Source organism: Haematobia irritans, chromosome 3 (assembly GCF_050003625.1).
Source record: "Haematobia irritans isolate KBUSLIRL chromosome 3, ASM5000362v1, whole genome shotgun sequence".
Lineage (NCBI taxonomy): Eukaryota > Metazoa > Arthropoda > Insecta > Diptera > Muscidae > Haematobia > Haematobia irritans.
Genome location: NC_134399.1, coordinates 208,890,168 through 208,915,560, shown reverse-complemented (window position 1 = coordinate 208,915,560; position 25,393 = coordinate 208,890,168). Strand labels below are relative to the sequence as shown.

General features: G+C 30.7%; 1 protein-coding gene across 4 annotated transcripts in view; it reads left to right on the top strand.

Annotated features, from left to right (window-relative positions):
- The window catches only part of LOC142231798 (uncharacterized), a 101,495-nt gene that overhangs the window by 50,766 nt on the left and 25,336 nt on the right, over window positions 1-25,393 (top strand). Inside the window, exon 2 of one of the 4 annotated variants that reach the window (XM_075302441.1) lies at window positions 11,015-11,606. The gene's annotated coding sequence lies outside the window, so the exon portion shown is untranslated. Of the gene's footprint in view, window positions 1-11,014; window positions 11,670-13,412; window positions 13,587-13,621; window positions 14,179-25,393 lie in introns of those variants that run through there. The other 3 variants (XM_075302440.1, XM_075302442.1, XM_075302443.1) reach the window with 3 other exon arrangements.

The window sequence follows — 25,393 nt, the reverse complement described above, 5'->3', positions numbered from 1 at the left end:
TTGATATAGATATTTGGAAAAAGGGGATAAATAGTTGAAACTTTATTTCTATAGAAAATTTTTGTCAATTTTCATTCATATAGAAAATTTTGTCAAAATTTTATCTCTATAAAAAATTTTGTCAAAATTTGGTTTCTATAGAAAATTTTGACAAAATTTTAATTCTATTGAAAATTTTGTCAAAATTGTATCTCCATAAAAAATCTCCACAAAAGTTTTGAAAAAATAGAAAATTTGCAAAAATTGTATTCCTACACTGAAAAAAGCATGCCCGGTTTCAAAAAAATTTTTTTGAAAATTTAATTTTTATAGAAAATTTTGAAAAAATTTTAATTCTCTAGAAAATTTTGTCAAAATTTTATCTCTATAGAAAATGTTGTCAAACTTTTATTTCTATAAAAAATGTTGACAAAAGTTTTGAAAAAAATGAAATTTTATTCCTACACTGAAAAAAGCATGCCCGGTTCCAAAGATTTTGTATTTACTGTAACAATTTTGTTATTGATACCGAGCCAAAGAAGCGGATAATACAAGTAAGGATACTTTTAAGACAAAATAGTCTTAAATTTGGGTTTTGTGTACTTGCTTCTAGGAAGCAAATCTTAATTTTTTGGTTTTTAAGCTTTTTTTCTTCATATGCTATAAAAGTCCTTTAATAACGAGTTAACGATAATTTTATTTTCCAAATTCAGACTCGGCTTCCAATAGAAATTATGTTATGTTTCCAGTAAAAAACATCTTTAAAATAAAGTGTTGAAAAACATGCTATTTTTGAACGATTTTTTGCTTTGTAGTCAAGATGCTTTTGCAAATTTGAAGACAATTCCATTAATTTTAAAGAATTTTTCTTAATTATTAAAGTCAAGTTGATCTTAACCCAAAATTTTTTCTATTATTTTATGATACCCATTTTTAAGTCAAATCACTTAATTATAAGTACAATATGACTTCATTGAAAAGTTTATCGACTATTGGACAAGGCAAAAAACTTTATATTAGAGAAATGCGTCTTCTACGATAAGCGAAATTTGCATTCGTATTTTAAAGACATGAAATCTTTGGCCTCACGACAATATTTTTTTCAGTGTATAGAAAGTTTTTGTAAATCTTTATTTCTATAGAAAATTGTTGAAAATTTTTATTCCTATATAACATTTTTGTACAATTTTAAATTTTGTCAAAATTTTATTTCTATAGAACATTTTGTCAAAATTTTATTTTTCTAGAAAGTGTTGTCAAAATTGTATTTCTATAGAACATTTTGTCTAAATTTTTATTTCTATAGAAAATTATATCAAAATTGTATTTCTATAGAAAATTATATCAAAATTGTATTTCTATAGAAAATTTAGTCAGAATTTTGATTCTATAGAAATATTGTCAAAAATTTATTTCTATAGAAAATTTTGCCAAAATTTTATTTCTAATAAAAAATTTGCTAAAACTTTATTTCTACAGAAAATTTTCTAAAAATTCTATTTCTATGAAAAATTTTGTCAAAATTTTACTTTTATAGAAAATTTTGCTAAAATTTTATTTCTATAGAAAATTTTCTAAAAATTTTTTTTCTGTGAAAAATTTCGTCAGAATTTTATTTCTATAGAAAATTTTGGTAAAATTTTATTTCCACAGAAAATTTTCTAAAAATTCTATTTCTATGAAAAATTTTGTCAAAATTTTATTTTTGTAGAAAATTTTGCTAAAATTTTATTTCTATAGAAAATTTTCTAAAAATTTTATTTCTATGAAAAATTTCGTCAGAATTTTATTTCTATAGAAAATTTTACTAAAATTTTATTTCTACAGAAAATTTTCCAAAAATTTGATTTCTATGAAAAATTTTGTCAAAATTTTATTTTTATAGAAAGCTTTGCTAAAATTTTATTTCTACAGAACATTTTTAAAAATATTATTTAGGTAGAAAAGTTTGTTAAATTTTATTTTGTCAAAATGTTATTTCTATGAAAAATTTTGTCAAAATTTTATTTTTACAGAAAATGTTTACTAAAATTTTATTTCTATAGAAATTCTTGTCAACATTTTTTTTCTATAAAAATGTTTGTCAAAATTTTAGTTCTATAGAAAATTTTCTTATAATTTTATTTCTATGTTTTCATTCATGTTTCATTTTGCTAAAATTTTATTTCTATAGAAAATTTTGTCAAAATTTTATTTCTAATAAAAATTTTGCTAAAACTTTATTTCTATAGAAAATTTTCTAAAAATTTTATTTCTATGAAAAATGTTGTCAAAATTTAATTTCTATAGAAAATTTTGGTAAAATTTTATTTCTACAGAAAATTTTCTAAAAATTCTATTTTATGAAAAATTTTGTCAAAATTTTATTTGTATAGAAATTCTTATCAACATTTTTATTTTTCTATAAAAATGTTTGTCAAAATTTTAGTTCTATAGAATATTTTCTTATAATTTTATTTCTATGAAAAATTTTGTCAAAATTTTATTTCTATAGAAAATTTTGCTAAAACTTTATATCTATAGAAAATTTTGGTAAAATTTTATTTCTACAGAAAATGTTATCCAAATTTTATTTCTATAGAACATTGTGTCAAAATTTTATTTTTATAGAAAAATTTTGTAAATTTTTATATATATGTATATAGAAAATTTTGTCCAAATTTAAGTTCTAAAAAATAAATATAAAATGTTGTCCATATTTTATTTCTATACAAAAATATGTCAAATATTTATTTCTATAGAAAATGTTGTAAAAATTTTATTTCTATAGAAAATTTTGTCAAAAATGTTTGTCAACATTTTATTTCCATAAAAAATGTTTGTAAATTTATATTCCTATAGAAAATTTTTTCAACATTTTATCTCTGTAGAAATTTTTGTCAAAATTTTATTTCTATAGAATATTTTGTCAAAATTTTATTTCTATAGAAAATTTTTATCAACTTTTTATTTCTATAGAAAATTTCGTGAAATTTGTTTTTTTATAGATTTTTTTTTTAAATTTTATTTCTACAGAAAATTTTGTCAAAATTTTATTTCTATTGAAAATTTTGTTTAAATTTGAATTCTATAGAAAATTTTGTTAAAATTTTATTTCGATAGAAAATTTTGTTAACATTTTATTTCTATAGAAAAAGTTTTCTTCTATAGAAATTTTTTAGTTCTATAGAAAATTTTCTCAAATTTCATTTCTATAGGAAATTTCATCAAAGTTTTATTTCTATAGAAAATTTTATTAAAATTTTATTTCTATAGAAAATTTTTATATTATATTTTGATATAAATTTTTGTCGAAATTGTAATTCTATAGAAAATATCGTAGAAATGAACGATTTTTTTCCATGTACTCGTTGAGATGTGGTAATAATGTCATTTGAAGCTGTGCGCTGGCTGGTTGCATGGATTGATAAATGCTTGGTATGAGTGGACAAATCTTCCAAAGCAGTATAAGATAAATTTCACTAACGCTAAACCATTTATTTCTATAGAAAATTTTGCCAAAATTTTATTTCTAATAAAAAATTTGCTAAAACTTTATTTCTACAGAAAATTTTCTAAAAATTCTATTTCTATGAAAAATTTTGTCAAAATTTTACTTTTATAGAAAATTTTGCTAAAATTTTATTTCTATAGAAAATTTTCTAAAAATTTTTTTTCTGTGAAAAATTTCGTCAGAATTTTGTTTCTATAGAAAATTTTGGTAAAATTTTATTTCCACAGAAAATTTTCTAAAAATTCTATTTCTATGAAAAATTTTGTCAAAATTTTATTTTTGTAGAAAATTTTGCTAAAATTTTATTTCTATAGAAAATTTTCTAAAAATTTTGTTTCTATGAAAAATTTCGTCAGAATTTTATTTCTATAGAAAATTTTACTAAAATTTTATTTCTACAGAAAATTTTCCAAAAATTTGATTTCTATGAAAAATTTTGTCAAAATTTTATTTTTATAGAAAGCTTTGCTAAAATTTTATTTCTACAGAACATTTTTAAAAATATTATTTAGGTAGAAAAGTTTGTTAAATTTTATTTTGTCTATGTTATTTCTATGAAAAATTTTGTCAAAATTTTATTTTTATAGAAAATGTTTACTAAAATTTTATTTCTATAGAAATTCTTGTCAACATTTTTTTCTATAAAAATGTTTGTCAAAATTTTAGTTCTATAGAAAATTTTCTTATACTTTTATTTCTATGTTTTCATTCATGTTTCATTTTGCTAAAATTTTATTTCTATAGAAAATTTTGTCAAAATTTTATTTCTAATAAAAATTTTGCTAAAACTTTATTTCTATAGAAAATTTTCTAAAAATTTTATTTCTATGAAAAATGTTGTCAAAATTTAATTTGTATAGAAATTCTTATCAACATTTTTTTTTCTATAAAAATGTTTGTCAAAATTTTAGTTCTATAGAATATTTTCTTATAATTTTATTTCTATGAAAAATTTTGTCAAAATTTTATTTCTATAGAAAATTTTGCTAAAACTTTATATCTATAGAAAATTTTGGTAAAATTTTATTTCTACAGAAAATGTTATCCAAATTTTATTTCTATAGAACATTGTGTCAAAATTTTATTTTTATAGAAAAATTTTGTAAATTTTTATATATATGTATATAGAAAATTTTGTCCAATTTTAAGTTCTAAAAAATAAATATAAAATGTTGTCCATATTTTATTTCTATACAAAAATATGTCAAATATTTATTTCTATAGAAAATGTTGTAAAAATTTTATTTCTATAGAAAATTTTGTCAAAAATGTTTGTCAACATTTTATTTCCATAAAAAATGTTTGTAAATTTATATTCCTATAGAAAATTTTTTCAACATTTTATCTCTGTAGAAATTTTTGTCAAAATTTTATTTCTATAGAATATTTTGTCAAAATTTTATTTCTATAGAAAATTTTTATCAACTTTTTATTTCTATAGAAAATTTCGTGAAATTTGTTTTTCTATAGATTTTTTTTTTAAATTTTATTTCTACAGAAAATTTTGTCAAAATTTTATTTCTATTGAAAATTTTGTTTAAATTTGAATTCTATAGAAAATTTTGTTAAAATTTTATTTCGATAGAAAATTTTGTTAACATTTTATTTCTATAGAAAAAGTTTTCTTCTATAGAAATTTTTTAGTTCTATAGAAAATTTTCTCAAATTTCATTTCTATAGGAAATTTCATCAAAGTTTTATTTCTATAGAAAATTTTATTAAAATTTTATTTCTATAGAAAATTTTTATATTATATTTTGATATAAATTTTTGTCGAAATTGTAATTCTATAGAAAATATCGTAGAAATGAACGATTTTTTTTCCATGTACTCGTTGAGATGTGGTAATAATGTCATTTGAAGCTGTGCGCTGGCTGGTTGCATGGATTGATAAATGCTTGGTATGAGTGGACAAATCTTCCAAAGCAGTATAAGATAAATTTCACTAACGCTAAACCATACTCCTCGAGCCAGAGTCTTTGTTTATGTACTGAAGAAATGTATACGAAATAAATATTGATTGCATTGGAGTGCCATAGTCTTGCTTGTGCTCACAACACCACTCTACAAATCAAACAATCAACAACTAGGCATTTCAGAAATCTGTCAAGAGCATCATACATCAAGTATGACATGGGTATTTGTCGTTTGCTCGTCAAACTGAGATGAATATCTACACACACCTTAGACTATTAAATCACTAACATTAACGTTTATTTATTTTACACAAAAGAAGCGTTAATTTAGGCATTCAGTATGACGGAATAAATAAAAACTAAAATTAAATATGTTTGTTGACAATTTAGGTTTTTTTTTACCCCATGCGATTTTACCCTTGATGGAGGTTATAAACTGGAATTTTGAGTTGTATTGTTTGAAGAGTGACTGCGGATAAATCTTAAAACAGACATTGAGTTTTGTTAATAATTAAATCATAACCTTCTCGCCTGAAGAATTTAAACTGTGATAAAATATTCATGTCATTATTTAGTTTACACTTCTTTATGGTTAATTTATATGTTTAAATGATTATTATTATAATGACTTTTTCAAATAATTTGTAATTGGGGATAATGTTTAAGCAGAGCAAATGAACAACAAGTCAAAAATAAATTTAAAAAAATATTTTTTTCTTAAAAATATTGCCATTATTTTATATTGAAAAAGAAACAAATAATTATATAGAATTGTTAATATTTCTCAGAATTATTGAAGCCAAGGTGACCTTAGTCAAACATAATTTTCTTTAATGTTAGGATACCCAATTTTAAGTCTAATCACTTAACTACAAGGACATAACGACTTCAAGGACAATTTTATCGACTTTTGGACAAGGAAAAATCTTTATACCAGAGAAATGTGTCTTCCATGCTAAGCAAAATTTGCATTGATATTTTAAGGACATGAAGTCCTTGGCCTCACGGCAATATTTTTTTCTGTGTAAAATGTTATATATTTTCGAATTCTGATAGAACCTGACAAAGCAATTTAACCTATCTTACAAGTTGACAGCAAATTCTAGTCTTTTTCACCATCGATGAAAATACTGGTGATTGAAGCATCAATTATCATAAACTCATATTTCTAGCTGCAATAAACCCCCATGGACCCATGTAAAAGAATGATCAATTTCAAATTATGGTAATCAAGATACATGCGATGTTTGTTTGAGTTATCAGATTTAAAAGAATGCATTTTTTGATTTGTATGGTACAGATGACTTTAATGATAGTGCTATGTGATGATGATGGTTGCTTTGAACATCAACAGTTCAAGTTTAACTTAATCAAAGCTAATGATATATATCCGTTCACATCAGGGGACTTTAAATGGAGGAGACAACACCTTTGGAGAGGCACACGCCACCACCAAAGAGTCATGCGCGACTACACTGTATAACAAAATGAAATATTGTAAAAATATTTTAAGACTAGATCGATAATTTCATTTGATTTTTTTTAATAAATACTTTTTTTCAGTTGTCCCTCTATTGAAGTTACATATGTCGTTTCTCTCGTAATTGATTATACTGACTAAAACCACTCCATTTAGAGAGTTGATGGAAGACATTTCAATTAAAAAATAAATTGGACAAAATAATTTCGTGATTGAATCATAATTTTTTTTTGTGTGTACGGTATGATCATTTTCTCCATTACGTCGAGTTGGCTCCCCCTTTGACCTGTTTGCAGACAATTGTTCAAGATGTTATAGTTGCTCCTTCATAGAAACAAATAATTTTTGTTTGTTTTCAATCAAGAAATTAATTGATCTAATTAATTTTTAGTTGAAATTTGTTCAATCATATACGTCAACTAAAAATTTATTTCATTCAATTGAAAAATTAATTGATACATTTAAATTTTGTAATTGATTTTGTTTTGCTTAAAATCATTTTCAAACAGTAAAATTTCTAATTGATTTTTTTTTAAATCAATTGAAATTTTAGTTTGAAAAATATTGGTGTTATTTTTCTCTGTATTTATAATTGAATCAAAATATCGTTTCCTCTTTGGCAGTTGCAAACAAGTGTGTCTGTTTTCCTGAGAACATTTCACCATATTTCAGTATCTCTTACGTATAAATAAACTTTCTTTTAATTAAAATTTCATTATTTTAAAGAAATTTGTCCTTAATATTATGTAAATTGCGTATTCTAGAATTTAGGTTGCATAATCTTTTATATCAGTTCAATATTTTTCCCGGTTTGATGATGGCATTATTTGATATGTGAAAGAACTGGAGCAAAGATTCGGAGAAGTCACCAACTCCAATTAAAAAACAAGTAAGGAAAGTCTAAAGTCGGGCGGGGCCGACTATATTATACCCTGCACCACTTTGTAGATCTAAATTTTCGATACCGTATCACATCCGTTAAATGTGTTGGGGGCTATATATGAAGGTTTGTCCCAAATACATACATTTAAATATCACTCGATCTGGACAGAATTTAATAGACTTCTACAAACTCTATAGACTCAAAATTTAAGTCGGCTAAAGCACTAGGGTGGAACACAATGTTAGTAAAAAATATGGGAAACATTTAAATCTGAAGCAATTGTAAGGAAACTTCGCAAAACTTTATTTATGATTTATTAGAGGCATTTTTACAACTTTTCGACTAAGCAGTGGCGATTTTACAAGGAAATTGTTGGTATTTTGACCATTTTTGTCGAAATCAGAAAAACATATATATGGGAGCTATATCAAAATCTGAACCGATTTCAAGCAAATTTGGCACGCATAGTTACAACGCTAATTCTACTCCCTGTGCAAAATTTCAACTAAATCGGAGCAAAAAATTGGCCTCTGTGGGCAAATGAGTATAAATCGGGCGAAAGCTATATATGGGAGATATATCCAAATCTGAACCGATTTCAAGCAAATTTGGTACGCATAGTTACAACGCTAATTCTACTCCCTATGCAAAATTTCAACTAAATCGGAGCAAAAAATTAGCCCACAGAGGCTAATTTATATATATATATATATATATATATATATATATATATATATATATATATATATATATATATATATATATATATATATATATATATATATATATATATATATATATATATATATATATATATATATATATATATATATATATATATATATATATATATCTCCTTCTGGGTGTTGCAAACATATGCACTAACTTATTATACCCTGTTCCAGTGTGGCGCAGGGTATAATTAAAAAATTAAATTGTGAGACTCGTTTTGTTTTGATTAAGAAACTAATTGAATCAATTAAATTTTTAATTGATTGTTTTTTTTTTAAACTCACTATAAATTTTAATTTAAAAAATTGTTTGTAATAATCTTTCTGTTAGCCAGATTTTTATTCGTATAATTTTGGGATGCTTATGTTTATTAAAACCAATTTCCTTCCCTGTATCATGTATATTGGAAAAGTCCAGTAAAATGTCCCTCTGCTTTCATCAGCTTTAACTTTTTTTATGATTTGATTCATCATCCGATAATAGATAAGATGGGCGCACGTAATCATAATAATAATCAGGTTTTGGATACAGCGTTACGGTTGTGCCACTTTTTTTGGCCGATACCACTTTTGTGACACTTTTTTCTTGTGCCACTAAATGTGATACTTTTTACGATTTTGTGCCACTTTTCCAATAATGTGTGCCACTTTTTCAAAAGTTTAAATTTTATGGGAAGTTAACATCAAAAGAGATGCATTATTCAGAAAATTGAATATTGTGCACCAACGATAAACAGCTATCGTCCATTAATTCAATTTAGGTTATGTAAAGGAGCCACCGTGGCGCAATGGTTAGCATTCCCGCCTTGCATACAAAAGTTTTTCAGCGGTGGATTATCCCACCTCAGTAATGACATTTGACATTTCTGAGGGTTTCAAAGCTTCTCTAAGTGGTTTCACTGCAATGTGGAACGCCGTTCGGACTCGGCTATAAAAAGGAGGTCCCTTGTCATTGAGCTTAACATGGAATCGGGCAGCACTCAGTGATAAGAGAGAAGTTCACAAATGTGGTATCACAATGGACTGAATAGTCTAAGTGAGCCTGATACATCGGGCTGCCACCTAACCTAACCTAACTTAGGTTATGTCAAATTTATTGTAGCGTTAAATATCATTTCTATGATGATATGATATTTATGAAAATGTTTAAAGTTTGTAGCGCGACTGCAAAGGAATAATAGATGATGGATCAGTTAAAAAAAGTTTGAAATCACTCTTGGAGACTAATTGTTTCAGTTCGACAGACTGAAATTCTGATATAATATATTCAACAAAAAATATTCTATTACAAACCCTACGGGAAATGGATTAGCCACAGGACCAGTACAAGAGAAGTGCCTGGTGTGTAGGAACCAGTCCCAGTTCTGGTGATAACCTATAAAAGAGATCGGTCACTTTAACATGGGTTTGTCATTGACGGGGTAAATTTACACTTTAGGACACGTCTTGGACTGATTCCACATCCTGGGACAATTTAGTAGGAGCACCCCATAGACAGATCCTCATAAACCTGTCTCGGAATTAATTTCATTTTGGGCATCCGAATCACAACAGAAATAAAAAAGTTTTGAAGTGCGTTTAACAATAGGGTTTTCTGATAATTCTATTCCACTAAATGTATAGATCCAATAAGATTTTAAGTATGGAAATAAATTAGTAGTATGTATTTAAAAATTGTGAACAACTGGAGTGCCGGTACCAGTCCTGTGATAGGTCCGTGAGTGGCAATTTGCATCAAATTCCCGTAGGGAATACACATAAATTAAAAAAAGAAGAGTTATCTTGCAATTAGTGATTTCCAAGTTATCGACTATCATAATTCTTTGTATATTAAAGAAATTACAAAAATATTTAGGCCACGAAGCCAAAAAACAAATTATTTGAAAAAGCATCCCTGAAACTGGTATTACTATAGTTAAAACTAATATTCTAAAATTTTACCCTAAAATTGTGGTCAAATTTTATCATGAATTGGCATATATAACAAAAAGTTGAATAATAAAAAATTCTTAGACCCGCATTACTTAACAACCAATAATGTTATGAATTATTTTGATATCGAAAATCAATTTAAAGATATAATTAAAAGGCCCGATGATTTTATAAACGCTTAAAAATTAATTTTAAAAAGCATTTGTGTTCCAATTTGTATGAATTCGCAAAATATTTGATCTTTTTTTTTTTTTTTTGGTATAAGCTACTAAAAAGAATGTGCCACTTTTCAAATAAAAATTGTGCCACTTTTTTCGATGTTTGCTACTTTTTGTGCCACATTTTGAAAATTCCCAACGGTAACGCTGCTTGGATATGTGTTGGAAAGTGAGAACTCTTTATCCATGTTTTCAACTAGATTCCAAGTTCTAATCTCTTATTCAATACAAATGTACAACAGTCGAGATTCTCACTCTTATTTGTCTATATAATTTTTGTGATAGAAATTAAAGAGAGAGTTGATAAATTTAATATTTATTTTTGAAATAAACGTTTAATTGTATCTATTTATTCATTTATTTATTTTTTTATTTTTTTCAGATTTATTATTTATGTCTTAAATATACGAATACATTAAATTGCATTGATTCAGCATCAACTGAAGTATTCCCAATTTAATTACAACCATCCAACGACCAATCAATATACTCTTAGTGGTGCTACACAACAGATCCTATTGCATATTTTCGATCGTGGGACGGACTTTATTAGCTGGAGTATTGTTTTGGATGCTCATATTACAAAAAAAACATTTCAACATCTTTTGCTGATCATTTGTTATGGCTGGTCAACTTTTGCGTAGACATTAAAAAATATTTCATCAACATTAACTGGAACTTGATTTTGAGCAACAAAACGTGAAAGAAAGGCAGTAAATGCAGCACAGCATAAAACTTAGAGCAGCAAAAATAAGAATACAACTTGACTTGAGTCAGTCAGACAAGCGCGTGGCGAAGAAAATCATTAATAGCCCCTGTGCTCTCATGTTTACAGAAAGGAAATAGTGCACTACGCGATTACTTATACCGGCTTTTTCCAAAAGTAGAAGCTGTGCCCCAAACTCTTTTTGTACATAAAGCTCAGACACAAAATTTATGAATGAGTTGTGTTTTCTGAGCATGTTGATAATCGAGTGAGTGAAAGCCGGAATTTTACATTTATGTGATTAAACAAACACAACGATACTATTAAAACGGTAATGACATTTTGCCAATTTTTTTTTTGCGGATAGAGAGAGAGAGTGAGAAGTTATGTTCATTGGAATTTAACACCAACGCAATATTGAGAAGGTGAAGTGCAAAATAAATAGGGTTGCCATGATTATCATAGCCAGTGTTGCCAGTTTTTTCCGGGCTCTTGTCCCCAAAATGGAACGCTTCCATCCCCAAAAATCCCCAATTTAATTTAAAATTCCCCACAAAAATCCCCCACAAAAATCCCCCAATAAATTGTTAGTAAGTTTATTGAAAAAAGTAAAGCAATAGATTCTGCTAAAGAAAATCCGTAAAAAAATTGCGAGTTACAACAAAAAGATGAAGATTTCAAAACACAAAAACAGGAGGCGGGTACTTAAAATGTCATCCGATACAATCCCTCATCAGAGTTAATTATTGGTATAACATAAAGAGTCATCGAAATCATCTTCTAAATGCTCGAGAAATAAAAATGGGAGTTCGGCCAACATATGTTTATGAATCAAAACTTAGTTCTAAATAGTCAATAAATAAAATTGGGTTAACAATAAAAAGGCGTTGTTTATGGGATATATTTTCCAAATCAGTGATTTACGCAGACGAGTCTTTATGAAATAATTTCACAATAGTAAACAAGTTCTTAAGAAACAGAGTAAATTGTAAAGTAGCTCTTGAGTTCCCAAATGAATGGCGCTTTCGTTCGATATACAGGAACAGGCCATTAATCTTATTTATTAGACTGAATATATTTTGAAAATTCCCCACAAAAATCCCCAAATTTGTGGAATTCCCCACCAAATCCCCAAGTCCCCAACTCAAAAATTTTGTCCCCATCCACGAAAAAATATCCCCTCTTTTGGAAAAATTCCCAATACTGACATCACTGATCGTAGCTGTGAAAGCAAAAATAACTCTTAATCGAAATTTTAAATCAAAAATATTTAATTTCGAAATATGAACTTGAAAAAAACCCGTAATAACTATTACATAGAGGCCTGTTCTAGTTTTCGCGTAATTGGAACATCGTCGATACTGAAATTAACTCACATAAAGTCATTGTTGTCTACGTATAAAATTAATCAATCTTTATTAAAAAAATCAACACTAATGTACCAAAGCTTGGGTCAAACAAAGTGGAACAATCCTCCAGATGTTGCTAGACGGATATAAATATTTTAAACGTATGTTAAGATGCACAATCCTCAAAATAAGTCATAGCTTATATTTGAGAGTTTTATCTTTAATCAAATTATTCAATATCTCAGTTAATTTAAAGATAATTTCCTGCGATTTTCTCAAAACCTCTGCAAAAAAACTCTGATTAAATCGAATAAAAAACGAATAGATAGATAGACGGACAGAAATCTATATTGATCCAAGAGGTGATTCTGAGTCGATAAGTATTTAATTGCTTTTACCATTTAATGCGATCGAAATGGGAAAATACCAGTTCGTTTCCTTACTTCTTAATTTAATATATGGCAACCCTGTATTCCATAATTGGCGGGAGCATATACAAATTCCCAGAGATTTAAATTTCTATGAGTGGTAAAGAGCAATGTAAGGAAAGTACATGGTGCGTATGAGTTTCAATTATCGTAGTAGCGACTGAGTAAATGTAAGGGGAACAGGTGACAGGTTGTGAGTCTCTTTGTGCGAGGCAATATGAACTGTGTGTAGTTCATTGAAATCAGTTGATGTTGACAATTGTAACGGTTAAGACATAAGCGGGAATTGTGCTAGACAATATGAAGTGTGTGCAGTTCATTGAAATCAGTTGATGTTGACAATTGTAACGGTTAAGACATAAGCGGGAATACGGTTTGATATGCTTGTAGCGTGTTATGTGTTAACGGATCTAATTGTAAATCGGATTTAATGATATGCGCTGAAGTATTTCTATACAATTGATTGAAAAAGTAAATCTATGAAACAATTCGATTGTTATAATCCAGAAAATTTCTTAAAATTAATAAAACCTATCAATATTTCACATACGTACTGTGTAATAAAATTTTAACCATTTGATTTGATCATAACATAATTATAAAAAAATATTGTTGCATAGCGAATGCCAAAGAGCAAGATATAAATTGGCATAAAAATGTGGGAAAAGAAAAATAAAATAATTATGTGCAATTTGAAATAATGTTTACTCTCGTTACTGAAATCGGAAGGATATTGCTATTTAATTAAATTAAGTGTTATAAAAACGATATAAATGCAAATTCACCATGCAAATGGAAAGCAAAAATCATATAAGTGAAAAGCATCAAAATAGATCTTTGAATTTGTCAAGTGGTATTTGAATAAAAAAAATATGAAACGTAATTGTTAACGGATATTCGATAATTTAAAGGCTTGTTAAAAGAGGGAAAGTTAACGTGGATAAAATAAGAAAAAGTATGACAAGTAATAAAAATTATATTAATGAAATAATCACCAAAATGACCAAGAAATTTTATGTAAGCTGGAGCAAATAAATTTTTGGATAGAATCGCCAATTCCAAGGTAGATGATCCAATAAATACTCAAAATGTATGAATCTCTATATGAGTTCAATATTACAAAAATAATTCCACAATTACCGCTTAGTGTGAATACAAAAATATTTTCCATGAGATTTTTCCCTTTTTCTTTTAATGTTGTTTTCCAAATAGGCATGTACAATAGGCTTGTTTTTCCTATAGTAACCTTTTAGTCCGCCGTGACGGACTAAAAGAATAAAAACCAATAAACACTAACATTAGAGAAATACTTATATTCAATATGCTTTCAATGGGGGCCACCGTGGTGCAAGGGTTCGCATTCTTGTGTACAAAGAGTCATAGGTTCAATCCCAGTTTCGATCGAAAACGAAAAAGTTTTTCAGCGGAGGTTTATACCCTATCAGTAATGCTGGTTATAAAGCTTCTCTAAAGTGAAATGCCGTTTGGACTCGGCTCTAAGAAGGAGGTCCCTTGTCAGTGATTTTAACATAGAATCGGGCATCACTCATTTGTGATATCACAGTGGACTGAATAGCCTAAAAATATCGGGCAGCCACTATACCTAACCTAACACCCTTTCAAAATTTTTTTCATAGAATTATACTATGTTCACACTATGCACGAAATTCCGATTTGCCAAAAAAATGAGATCTCGTTAATTTGCGGATTTTACAACTATTGTTTACAAACAGAAAAAGTACACATTGGAACATTTTGTTACTTTATATTGAATATTATTATTGTTATTTAAATATAAAATGAACAATTGACCTGTTTTTATTTAACTTAAGATTGGGGTAAATAATTGAGTTCCACTCGTCCACATTCAATATGAAAAAACAAGTAAGGAAAGTCTAAAGTCGGGCGGGGCCGACTATATTATACCCTGCACCACTTTGTAGATCTAAATTTTCGATACCATATCACATCCGTCAAATGTGTTGGGGGCTATATATAAAGGTTTGTCCCAAATACATACATTTAAATATCACTCGATTTGGACAGAATTTGATAGACTTTTACAAAATCTATGGACTCAAAATTTAAGTTGGCTAATGCACTAGGGTGGAACACAATTTTAGTAAAAAAAATATGGGAAACATTTAAATCTGAAGCAATTTTAAGGAAACTTCGCAAAAGTTTATTTATGATTTATCGCTCGATATATATGTATTAGAAGTTTAGTAAAATTAAAGTCATTTTTACACCTTTTCGACTAAGCAGTGGCGATTTAACAAGGAAAATGTTGGTATTTTGACCATGTTTGTCAAAATCAGAAAAACTATATATGGGAGCTATATCTAAATCTGAACCGATTTCAATCAAATTTGGCACACATGACTATATTACTAATTGTACTCGTAGTGCAAAATTTCAACCAAATTGGGCCAAAACTCTGGCTTCTGGGGCCATATAAGTCCATATCGGGCGACAAATATATATGGAAGTTATATCTAAATCTGAACCGACTTCAATCAAATTTGGCACACATGACTTTACTACCAATTGTACTCCTTGTGCAAAATTTCAAGCTAATCGGGATAAACTCTGGCTTCTGGGTCCATATAAGTGCATATCGGGCGAAAGATATATATGGGAGCTATATCTAAATCTGAATCGATTTCAACCAAATTTGGCACGCATAGCTACAATGCTAAATCTACTCGCTGTGCAAAATTTCAACAAATTGGGCCAAAACTCTGGCTTTTAGGACCATATTAGTCCATATCGGGACTTCTGGGTGTTACAAACATATGCACTAACTTATAATACCCGGTTCCACAGTGTGGCACAGGGTATAAAAACAAGTATATACGGCCGTAAGTTCGGTCAGGCCGAATCTTAGCTACCCTCCACCATGGATTGCGTAGAAACTTCTACTAAAGACTGTCACCCACAATCGTTTGACTAAATTTTCTATAGAAATAAAATTTTGACAAAATTTTCTATAGAAATAAAATTTTAACAAAATTTTCTATAGAAATAAAATTTTAACAAAATTTTCTGTAGAAATAAAAATTTGACAAAATTTTCTATAGAAATAAAATTTTGGCAAAATTTTCTATAGAAATAAAATTTAACAAAATTTTCTATAGAAATAAAATTTTGGCAAAACTTTCTATAGTAGATTATTTTTCGCGATATGGACCAATTTTTGTGTGATTGGCCATTGGCTATATATAACTATAGACCGATATGGACCAATTTTTGCATGGTTGTTAGATACCATATACTAGCGTAATGTACCAAATTTCAACCGAATCGGATGAATTTTGCTCCTCCAAGAGGTTCCGGAGGTCAAATCTGGGGATCGATTTATATGGGGGCTATATATAATTTTGGACCGATATGGACCAATTTTTGCATGGTTTTTAGATACCATATACTAACATCACGTACCAAATTTCGACCGGATCGGATGAATTTTGCTCCTCTAAGAGGTTCCGGAGGTCAAATCTGGGGATCGATTTATATGGGGGCTATATATAATTTTGGACCGATATGAACCAATTTTTGCATGGTTGTTAGAGAGCATATACTAATACCACATACCAAATTTCAACCGGATCGGATGAATTTTGCTCCTCCAAGAAGCTCCGGAGGTCAAATCTGGGGATAGGTTTATATGGGGGCTATATATAATTATGAACCTATATGACCCAATTTATGCTTGGTTGTTAGAGACCCTATACTGACACCACGTACCAAATTTCAACTGTATGGGATGAATTTTGCTAAGATGCCTCGGAGGTCAAATCTGGGGATTGGTTTATATGGGGGCTATATATAATTATGGACCGATATGGACCAATTTTTGCATGGTTTTTATAGACCATATACTAACACCACATACCAAATTTCGAGCGAATCGGATGAATTTGGTCCTCCAAGAGGCTCTGCAAGCCAAATCTGGGGGTCGGTTTATATGGGGGCTATACGTAAAAGTGGTCCGATATGGCCCATTTGCAAGACCATCCGACCTACATCGATATCAACTATCTATGACAAGTTTCAAGTCGATAGCTTGTTTCGTTCGGAAGTTAGCGTGATTTCAAAAGACGGACGGACGGACATGTTCAAATCGACTCAGAATTTCTCCACGACCCAGAATATATATACTTTATGGGGTCTTAGAGCAATATTTCGATGTGTTACAAACGGAACGACAAAGTTAATATACCACCCATCCTAAGGCGGAGGGTATAAAAACACATATGCACACACATACATACAGTGGCGTGCAGAAATGAGTACATAATTAATTTTTTTTCAACTCTAAACGAATAAAAAAGCAGCAATAAAGAAACTCAAAATAAATTTATTTTGCCTTTATTCCTTCTTCAATTCTAAAGAAGACAACAAAAAACTCAAAACAAAAAGTAAAGAATTCAGAGAGATAAATAAACATAACAAAAAAACTCGCATGTACTCTATTTTGGACAAGGAACTAAATATAAGTAAGTCTGTGGTCATTCTCGTTCCAAAAAGACGAAATGCTGCTCCCAAAGAGCAAACCAGAGACCGCCGAAAACTGTTGACCGAAGCGGATGCTCGCCTTATGATGGCAGAAATGAGGCAGAACAAGTCCGTAACGCCGAAAAATACTACTGTTGCCAAAAATAAGCAAGTAAGTGAATGGACAGCAAGACGAGCGCTCCACAACATTGGTTATGTTTCAGCTGTAAAAAAAAAATAAACGTGCATTGCCCGAAAAGAATCAAAAGGCGCGAATGAAGTTTGCAAGAGAGCATAAAAATTGTACGAAAGATGACTGTAAACGTATTATCTGGTCAGTTGAATCAAAATTTAATGGTTTCCAATCGACGGTAAACAATGTTGCTGGCATCGTCCTGATGATACCATTCAACGCCACCATGTTAAGCAAACTGTGAACCATGGTGGTGGAAGCATCATGGTTTGGGGCTGCTTCACTTGGTGGCACATTGCGCCATTGCAGAAAATTGATGGTATAATGAAGAAGGAAGACTACCTCGCCATTTTGCAGACTCATCTTCCCGAATTTGTTGACAAGAGTGCCTATCATGAAGATGAAGTCGTATTTCAACAGGATGATGATCCGAAGCATAGTGCAAAAAATAGTGAAAAAATGGCTTTCAAGTGATGACCCAGCGCAAAGCCCCGACCACAACCCGATTGAGAATTTATGGTCAATCGTGGGAAGACGGCTAGGATTGTACAAATCAGCTCCATCAAAATTAAAAGACGTGTGGGAACGAGTACAGCTTCAGTGGGAGAATATACCAGATGGAATTATAAAGGAATTAGTTGGAAGTATGCCAAAACGTATAGGTTAGGTTAAAGTGGCAGCCCGATTAAATTTCAGGCTCACTTAGACTATTCAGTCCATTGTGATACCACATTTAACTAAAAGTACCTATTACATATGGGCACTTCTAGTCTTAACCACTGAACCTTCTCTATTATTTACTTTTGTGGAACCAACCAGATTGCTCCAAAAACATTAACAAACTGCTTAAGTTAACGTTTTCCAGGTCAGCCAGTAATCTAAAGCTATATGCTCCTAAAATTCGCTTACGCCTTACACAAAAAGTAGGACACTCACACAAGAGGTGTTTAATTGATTCCTTTTCCTCCACATCATGACAGCTTATACAATAGTCATTATACTTCGCACCTATAGTTTTTGCAAATTCGCCTATAAGGCAGCGACCCGTTATAGCAGATATCAGGAGTGCTATCTGACGCCTTGAGAACACTAGCATATCTAGTGTGCGGTTTAAGTTTAAATGGGGCCATATTTGCTTGGTGTCGCTACAACCCTTGCAATTTTCCCATCGAATATTGGCCATCATAACAGCCTTCTCACGCAGTAAGAGCTTGCAGGTGGCTAGAGGCATACCAACAGATTCTAGTTCCCCTGGAATATGTAAGGTAGTTCCTAGCCTTGCTAACACATCTGCTTCGCAGTTCCCCGGTATGTTCCTATGGCCAGGCACCCATATTAGGTGAATATTGTACTGCTCAGCCATCTCGTTGAGAGATTTGCGGCAGTCTATGGCCGATTTCGAGTTAAGGAACACAGAGTCCAAGGATTTTATTGCAGGTTGACTGTCTGAGTATATATTTATGCCAATATTTGTTGGAACATTACTTTTCAGCCAATTCACCACCTCTCTTATCGCCAATATTTCAGCCTGAAAAACACTACAGTGATTAGGTAATCTTTTCGAATTTCCAGATCTTTAGAATATACTCCGAACCCCACTTGTCCATTCAATTTGGAGCCATCAGTATAGAAATCTATATATCTTTTATTCCCCGGGGTCTGTGTACACCACGCCTCACTGTTGGGAATTAGAGTTTCAAACTTTTTGTCGAAAAGTGGTTTTGCCAGGGTGTAATCCACTACGTTAGGCACATCTGGCATTACTTTGAGGACCGAACTATGACCGTACATTTTTTCCGACCACAGCGATAGCTCGCGCAACAGTCGTTGTTGCAGCTGACTGTTTGGCCAAAATGTCTAAAGGCAATAGATGTAGCATGACATTAAGGGAGTATGTTCCTGTCTTACTAAATGCGCCTGAGATACATAAGCTCGCCATACGCTGAACTTTATCTAAACAAGTCGGTTTCTGAAGTGCCGGCCACCAGACTACAACACCATATAGCATTATAGGTCTAACTACTGCCGTGTATAGCCAATGCACAATTTTTGGTTTTAATCCCCACTTTTTCCCTATTGCCTTTTTGAACGAGTACAAAGCTATCGTGGCTTTTCTCGCCCTCTCTTCAATATTAAGCCTAAAATTCAGCTTCCTGTCCAAAATAACGCCAAGGTATTTTGCACACTCACCAAAGGGAATTTCAGTACCCCCTAAGGAAATGGGCCTAACCGTGAGAGTTTTGCGATCTTTGCAGTACATGACTAGTTCTGTCTTTGCTGGATTTACACCAAGACCATTATCTTTCGCCCATTTCTCAGTCATCCGGAGAGCTCTCTGTATAATATCTCTGATTGTGGATGGGAATTTTCCCCTGACTGCTAGCGCCACATCATCTGCGTATGCCACCACTTTTATCCTTTCTTTTTCTAGGGAAACCAGAAGGTTGTTTATAGCAACATTCCAAAGCGTATAAATATGGTATTAAAAAATAAAAGGTTTTGGACCAAGTACTAGAAAATGTTCTAACAGACATCGGTATAGAAAAGTGCAAAATTGAGTACATGCGAGTTTTTTTGTTATGTTTATTTATCTCTCTGAATTCTTTACTTGAAAAAAATTAATTATGTACTCATTTCTGCACGCCACTGTATATTCATCGACAATGGAAATTCTCTACGTAAAATTTGTCCAAATTCCTCAGGCGTTTTAAAATTGTCAAATATATGTACCAATTCTATATTCTTTTGAAATTAAAATTTTATTGCAACTATACATTTATTATCTATTTTTCAATATGTTGCTCAAAATGAAACAGATTCTTATTAAGAGGTTGTCTAAGACTAACTCATGGACTCAAAAAAAAAAAAAAAACCCCTGACCCATGATAAAATCAGTGAACCCATGTTAAAAACACAGGCCCCTTCCATAATTTTTGACCAGAGCTGGGACTGCTCTTTTACCATTGTAGTATGGTAAAGACGCGAGCGCGTTTAAGCCCGTCAGTAGGCATTCACAATGAATGAACAACATGATAGTAAATTGATTTTGTAATATTTAGATGGTGAGGCTCAGTGGTTATCGGACCACCCTCGTAACTTTTACTCATGTACAGTGCGGAAAGAACAATTTTGCTCACGTCCAACCAACAGATGGACGAACTTGAAATTTGACAATTTTCTTTATATATATACAGAAAGAAAAAAGCCTTGCGTACTAGGACACAAATATTATTTTATACTTGTTTCTTTATGTTTTCGGCATGTAATATCCGCATTTTAAAATTCCAATTTAAACGTGCCTTCAAATACATATTAAACAATTTCTTAAATAAAATAAATGGGGCATAAATGTTCTTGGTAACCGGGTTTTCACCTTAACTATTTACCCAGTTTTTGCTGGAAGTGTTTTAAATAATGTCACTAAATACTTCTCGTAGTTTTAAACTTTTTTTTTAATTTTGGAATCAAGATACAAGATGATTTCATTAATATTGAAACATTTTTAAGATTTATTAAAACCAAATTGCCAATTGAATTTTCTTTTATGTCAAGATACCAATTTTGAAATCAAATCACCTAACTATAAAAAGTCTTCAAAGAACATTTATCAGCTTGTGGGTTGTCAGTGTAGGCTTGTGCAAAATATGCATTAAAATAAAGAAATTTTGCTTTAAAACGTATTTTCTTAAAATTTGCGACACGAATCTTTGAATAAAGCTTTAATTTAACTGAAGAAAACTTATTTTGAGGATTTTGCATATTTGGTTTATAGTTTGTTTGAACCCTCAAAAGTCCCTGGTGTGTATGGACCAGTCCCAGTTCTGATCAAAACGTATGGAAGGGACCGGTCACTTTAACATGTGTTTGTCATTGACGGGGTAAATTTACATTTCAGGACGCGTCTTGAACTCATCCCAAAGGACACGTCCTGGGACAATTTAGCAGGAGCACCCCATAGACAGGTCCTCAGGAACCAGCCTCGGACAAACTCTTAGAAATCTGTTTCAATTTGGCCATCCCAATCGAACCCGAAATGAAAAAAAAAAACGTTCGAAATATGTCGAACAAAAGGTTATTCTGATAATTTTATTTCACTAAATGTGAAAATGTTTGATATTAAAATCTTAATGGATCTAATATTTTAATATCAAGCGAGTACAGAAATAAATAGATTTTGACAATTTAAAAATTGCAACTAACTGGAGCACAGGTACCAGTTCTGTGATGGGTCCGTCAGTGGCAAATTGCACCAATTTCCCATAGGGAAATTAAGAAAACATAGACTTGAAACTTGAAATGGGCCAAATTGGTCCACTTTAAAGTATAGCTGCCATATAAAGCGATCCGAAAAGATTTTCGGGGCCTTTTGGAAGAGCCAATTTCATCCCATCCAGTTAAAATTTCGTATGTGATGTTAGTATACAACCTCTAACAATCATGCCCGGAGCCCTTGGAGGAGAAAATTTCATCCTATCCGGTTGAAATTTGGTATTTGTGCAATGGTTAGCATGCCAGCCTTGCATACACAAGGTCGTGGGTTCGATTCCTGCTTCGACCGAACACCAAAAAGTTTTTCAGCGGTGGATTATCCCACCTCAGTAATGCTGGTGACATTTCTGAGGGTTTCAAAGCTTCTCTAAGTGGTTTCACTGCAATGTGGAACGCCGTTCGGACTCGGCTATAAAAAGGAGGTCCCTTGTCATTGAGCTTAACATGGAATCGGGCAGCACTCAGTGATAAGGGAGAAGTTCACCAATGTGGTATCACAATGGACTGAATAGTCTAAGTGAGCTTGATACATCGGACTGCCACCTAACCTAACCTCTAACAAAAATGCAAAAATTGATCCATATCGGTTCAAAATTATATATAGCCCCTATAAAAACCGATCCCCAGATTTGACTTCGGGAGCTTATTCGTAGATCAAATTTAAATTGTTAGATAAAATTTCAATGCCACGCAAAATTTCGTCCATATAGATTCATAATTATATATAGCCCCCATAAAAACTGACCCTCAAGATTCGGTAGAAATTTGGTACATGATGTTAGTATATACCCTCTAACAATCACGTAAAAATTGGTCTTTATCGGTTCATAATTATATATAGCCTCCATATAAACCGATCCCCAGATTTGAACTCCGGAGCCTCTTGGTGGATTCATCCGATCCGGTTGAAATTTGGTACGTGGTGTTAGTATATGGTCTCTAACAACTATGCAAAAATAGGTCCATATCGGTTCATAATTATTAATAGCCCCCATATAAACCGATGCCCAGATTTGACCTCCTGACTCTTCTGAAGGAACAAAATTCATCTGATCCGGTTGAAATTTGGTATATTGCGCTAGTATATGGCCGATAACAACCATGCCAAAATTGGTCCGTATCGATTTATAGTTATATATAGACCACAGATAAACCGATCCCCAATCACAGAAAAAAAACGATTGCCACTCGAGCAAAAAACAAATCTACCAAAATTTTATTGCCATAGAAAATGTCAAAATTTTATATTTCTATAGAAAATTTTGTCAACATTTTATTTCCTTAGGAATTTTTGTCAAAATATAATTTCTATAGAAAATTTTGTCAAAATATAATTTCTATAGAAAATTTTGTCAAAAATTTATTTCTATAGAAAATTTTGTCAGAATTTTATTTCTGTAGAAAATTTTGTCAAAATGTTATTTCTATACAAAATTTATGAAGCACTTCGTAGTTGGAGAAGAATATATTGCAAAATCTTCCAAAACATCAAGAATTCTACAAATCTCGTATTCATAATTTTATATAGCCTACCGAAAACGTTTTTCTTTTGTTAGAGTTTTTTGAATTACTTCGAAAATTTTAAACTTTTATCACCAAAAAAAATCGTTTGTTACAAAATTTTTATTTTTTCAATAAAAAAGTTATTTTTGAAACAACAACACAGTCCATTTCGTTTATATCAAACACTGTTCTTTTTCAAAATTTTATATTGTACAATGTAATGTTGAACATTTTTTCGGAATCTTCCGAACATATCTGGAATATATGTAAAAAAAAATCAAAAAAAAACTTTGGTCGAAGCAGGGATCGAACCCACGACCCTTGGCATGCAAGTCGGACGTAGCAACTACTGCTCCACGGTGCCAAACTAAATGTTAGTTTCTGTTAAATAAACTTTGTTTATTCGGTTCGTGGGCGCCACAAGCTATGCTATATAAATATAACTTATATGGATAATTATCTATTGATGACCATAACAGGTACATAGCTCAGTGGATAGTGTGTCGGCTTACAAATTGAATGGTCCGGGGTTCGATTCTCCGTCCAGGCGAAAGGTAAAAAAAAATTATAAAATCGTATAATTTCTTCTACATTGTTTGTATTACAGAAAAAGGTGCTAAGAACTAAAAAACTTCGTGGAAGTGAGAAAGATGTGAGGGAAAATGCGATTAGCAAGAAAACAATGTTTTTTTTTAGTTAGTCTTTATGAAATTGTTTTTACATCCTGGAAAAGAATAAACGTTTATCACAAAAAGTATATACTTTTCTTCCAAATACACTTCCTTACAGCGAAAAGCAAATGAGAAACGAACTTTGTTTGTCTAAAATTTCGTTTGGGAGGAAAGAATTATTTTTTTGCGTATATATAATGCGACCTCCATATTCCAATTCTGACTCTATAATTACCGCACAAAAGTTCATATCGTAATTATTTCTTCCCTAGCCTACGGGAAATGGAACAACCGCAGGACCGGTGCAGGACTAGTCCCTGGTGTGTATGGGCCAGTCCCACTTCTGGTCAAAATGTTTGGAAAGGACCGGTCACTTTAACATGGGTTTGTCATTGACGGGGTAAATTTACACCTTAGGACACGTCTTGGACTCATTCCAAAGGACACGTCCTGGGACAATTTAACAGGAGCACTCCATAGACAGGTTCTCAGGACCCACACTCGGACAAACTCTTAGAAAACTAATTCAGTTTTGGCACCCAAATCGCATTCGAATATTTGAAAACATTTGAAGTATGTCGAACAATAGGTTATTCTGATAATTTTATTTCACCAAATTTATAGATCCAAACTGATTTTAATATCAAGCGTGTACGGAAATCAATAAATTACGACTATTTAAAAATTGCAACTAACTGGGGTATCGGTACCAGTACTGTGATGGGTCCTTCAGTGGCAATTTGCACCAATTTCCCGTAGGGTATATATACCGGTCAAGAACTGAATATATACGTATTTAATCGACCTTTTTTGTCTAATGTATATCCCGCATGGACTAACTTACAGTTTAGAAGATGATGTTGAGAAGTTTTAAGATGCCTTGCCATCGGCCGCAACCCAAGTAATTCAATTGTGGATGACCGTCTTTAGTAGAAGTTTCTACGCAATCCATGGTGGATGGTACATAAGATTCGGCCTGGACGAACTTACGGCCGTATATACTTGTTTTTAAATTATGTTAGGATACATTTATTGAGTTGAGTCACACCGATTTTCCCCACTTTTCATATGAAAATTAAACAAATATAAACGTGTAAAATGAAGTGTTGTGGTTGCTTTTTATTAAATGAAAGTAAATACGTTTG